The sequence below is a fragment of the Cavia porcellus genome, unplaced genomic scaffold, assembly GCF_034190915.1.
Source record: "Cavia porcellus strain 051 isolate PalLab524CR breed Dunkin Hartley unplaced genomic scaffold, mCavPor4.1 scaffold_2, whole genome shotgun sequence".
In the NCBI taxonomy this organism is placed as follows: domain Eukaryota; kingdom Metazoa; phylum Chordata; class Mammalia; order Rodentia; family Caviidae; genus Cavia; species Cavia porcellus.
In genome coordinates, this window is record NW_026947485.1 from 2846209 (window position 1) to 2850265 (window position 4057).

A 4057-nucleotide genomic window follows, 5' to 3' on the forward strand; every position below is an offset into this window, starting at 1 on the left:
ATTGCATAAAACATAAAGTTGTGGAATGTGAAAAAATTGTTAGTTTTAGAAGACAAATAAATGGTCTTTTAACCTAGTAGTGCCCAGTCTTTCCCAAATGGACCTGAAAATGCATTACCCCTGAGTTAGCATCTACAACTCATTTAAACACACAAATTTGCATCATTTAGTTCTTTCAAGGTTTCATTATTTTCATAGAAATTTTGTATTAAAATAAAGCCTCAGAAAAATAATAATTTTGATAAAATGATATACTTCTTAAAATTATAAATTATAAAATTATAAATACTAAAAATGATATTAGATATTAGAAACTTTATTTTTGGATTCCTTGTGTCCCCTGTTTCTGGGATTTTTTGATGTTGCTAAAGGAATTCTAACTGTGAATATGAAAATAGCTCCAGATATCATTAGCAGAGATTACTACCCAAAATTCAACATTCCTTCTAAAAACCTACAGCAAACATAATACCCCCAAACAGCTTTAGAAAAATATCCATTTGGATAAGATGAAAAGCCATTTCTGAAATGGAATTATATATAGTTCAGAACTGTAAAAGTCAGTGATTTATGAGTGTAAACTGTCTCTGTTTACTGACATTTATAACCACTAATTGTAGATTTCCCCCTAACATGATACTAAAAGCCCATGGGTAGACGGAACTTTCCAGAACACGTTGTGAGGTGGAGGAGCCATGGCTGCTCGACCTGTGCACAGCTCTGTGCTCCTTCCTAATTCCACTGCAGCCCAGCCCACTCACTGCCTGCAGAAAATGGTGAAAGAAACCACTTAGTGTGATGTCTTGGGGTCAAACCCTGTGCCACCCAAGAGGAACTGAAAAGGGCTTACAGGGCACTAGCTTGACCTACCAGCTGATAAGCATCCAGAGGAAGGAGAAGAGTTTAAACAGATTCTGCAAGCTTATGAAGCTCGCTCTGGTGCCAAGAAAAGGGAATTACATGACAAAGGAGGAGACAGGCAATTAAGGAGGGTGGAGCAGGTGGCCATTTGGATCCCCTGCGGACACCTTTGATGTGCTTTTTGGAGGAGGAGAAAGATACAGAGAGAAAGGAGAGCTATCGGGTTACCTTAGAAGATTTATATAATGGTGCCACAAGGAAGCCTGCTCTGCGGAAGAACGTGATTTGTGACAAATGTGAAGGCCCAGGTGGCGGGAAAGGAGCTGTGCAGTGCTGTCCCAACTGCCAAGGTAGGGAACGCCAATGAGAATTCATCAGAAAGGACCTGGCATGGTTCAGCAAGTTCAGTCTGTGTGCGTGGAGTGCCAGGGCCACGGGCAGCAGCAGCCCTAAAGCAGATGTAAAAGCTGCAGCGGAGGGGAGACAGAGAAAAGAAGGTTCTCAAAGTTCATGTTGACAAACACATGAAAAATGCTCAGAAGATAACATTCCGTGGTAAAAGGGCACCGAGAACCAGGCCTGCAGCCAGCCGGGATGCGTTATCACTGTGTTAGATCAGGAGGGCGTGCTGTGTTACCCGACCAGGAGACCTTTCCACGTGTGTGGATTTACAGCTGGTGGAGGCACTCTGTGGCTTCCAAAAGCCAGAATCTACGCCTGGCAACCAAACCACAGTCAGTACCTCCTGTCCGCTCAGACTGTGGAGCATGGGGAGCTCTGCGTGTGCTAAATGAAGGTGTGCCAACTTACAGCAGACCAGAAGAAAAGGGTCATCCGATCACTGAATTTAAGGTAAACTTTTCTGAAAATGGCTTTCCCTCTTCTGATAAACCTTCTTTGCTGGAAAAAGTCTAACCTGAGAGGAAGGAAGTAGAAGAGACTGATGAAAAGCATCTGTGGAACTGGTGAACTTTGATCCAGATCAGGAAAGAGGGCACCGTCACGATGGAGACCCGAGGATGACGACGAGCTTCATGCAGAGGTGGTTTCAGTGTGGCCCTCTGGATGGGGCCAGGAGTAACGCTCACAGCAGCAGGGAGGGCGTGAAGGACTGTGACCGTCACACGCTCACTACTTGCTGTTGTTTTTGTTTCAATATTCAATTAGAGTAGTGTTTTAAACGTTAAACGAATAAGCACAAATACAAAAGCTCCGGCCTTCCCTGTATGTATGATGGCTTCAGTGTGCAACATGAAGTTTAATGCTGTAAAAGGCACCACACCCCGGCGTCTGTTAGGCCAGGCCTGGTAGCCGAGGGCAGCTGGCCCAGCCGGGCGGGGTGTACACATATACACCAGTCCTGGTTATACTGCTTTTCCCTTCTCTTTGGACCTGATAAGCCCTTGAGCTGTGACTTCAGAGCTGGGTAACTTTGACATTACAGTGAAGAGACTACACAGAAAGGTAATTTGCATGCATAATGTACGAAGGTGTTCCTTAGGTATGATACAGGCTTACTCTAACCCATTTGACTTAATGCTCCAAAGTAACTGTAATTTAATGGTAATAATATAGCAAATTATGATGAATAGCTTTAATTGTATGTTTTAAAAAGTTGTATGTTCACGTGCTTAAATCTGGGTATCAGAATGTGAAGTAATTATTGGAATGCCTGAATGTTTCTTTAATACACTCATTACAAAGCAAATAAATAAATTAATTAAAAACCCATGCGTGTTTTCTGGAAAAATGAAAAACAATTTTAGTGTTTCTTTGTTGTTCTTTTACAACAGGAAGCAGACGCAGTCCGCTTGGAGTGGGAGGCGCTCTGTGCCTGCGGCTCTCTTGCCCCTCTGCAGGGACCCCTCAGAGGCAGCCCCTCCCCGGCTCCGTCCCGGCTGTGCTTCCTCTCCTTGCTGAAGCAGGGGCAGAGGGCTGTTTTCTGAGCCTTCTTAAGCACTTTCATCAAGTCAGGGGCCTCCGGATGTCACTCTCGTAGGCCACACTGGCGCCGAGCTCTGGGCTCCTGGACTCCCCACTAGGAGGTGACCGCTGTGCAGCAGATGCTGCAGACAGTGTTACCTGCACCCCCCCCCCATCTCCCCTGAGCACAGGCGTCTCCACTTAGCTTTATGACGAGTGTGAAACTTGGTGCTGACTCTTGACACGTGATGTTTCGTATATTTCAAAGCAGAGATTCGTGAGCAATGGCGGGATGGGAAGATGTGTCGCGCTGCAGCCCTTGGGAGGGCTAAAAAGGGCATTGGTGTGGTTCCCCTAGAAACCTAGATTCCCAAGGCTCCTGCAGACTCAGAATCTCAGGAGGACTGAGCCACTGAGTGCAGGTGGTGCCCGCATGTGCCTGGGCCTGAGAGACCATTGTCTCCTCTTCTGGGCTGCGTGCTGATTCTCCACCCAGAAGTATGTTAAAACCCTAGCCCCATGCAATGTTATTGATAGGGGAATCCTTTAAGCGTTAATTATTGGTAATTAAGGGTTAGAAGGGCCATGAGGATGGCCCATCCGTGACGGAACTGGTGCCTTACAAGAAGAGGAGGCCAGACTCTCCCTCCTACTCTCCCTCCCTGTAGAAGACCAAGTGGACGCCTCTCCTTGAATGCAGAATTATTACCTCCACGTTATTTAAACCGGGCCCATCCTCATGTACTGGTAGATACAGAGCTGGCTGTGCTATTTCCTTCTCCCTTCAACTCGTTCTAGTGATGCAAACAAGGTCAGCTGAGGCACTGATAAGTAACCTTTAAGGCCAACTGACAGTTTCCTGTGTCTTCATATTGTGTTCCCTGTAAAAGGGTGAAATGCAGCAGGATGGCAGAGCCAGAAAGCTCCCGGAGTGCCAACTGGGTAGAGCCTCAAAATAAGTGGTTGTGACTTCCCAGGGTACAAAGGTTTACATATCAGAGACCGAAGCAGCAGCCACCTCAGTTCATTGTTGTGCTCTCCCAGCGAGTCGTGCAGACTGGCCCTTCTGCACGTCTTTCTCCCTGCAGATTACAGGGGTGCTCGCCCTCTGCCTGGCCAGCTCCGCTCACCTTGCTCACATAATTCCTGCCATCCTCACTGCCACTCATCTTTGACCCACCCCCTTCTCCACAGGAGAATAAATCCTGAGAGAGGCCTTGGATCAGGGCCTTTGCCGCACATCCTCACTTGGATGGGGCTTAGGAGCCCTTGG

The 4057-nt window shown here is 46.7% G+C and overlaps 1 pseudogene; it reads left to right on the top strand.

Moving 5' to 3' along the window:
* The first annotated feature begins 773 nt into the window (after positions 1-773).
* On the top strand, positions 774-2807 carry LOC100730823 (dnaJ homolog subfamily A member 1-like; annotated as a pseudogene).
* The last annotated feature ends 1250 nt before the right edge of the window (positions 2808-4057 follow it).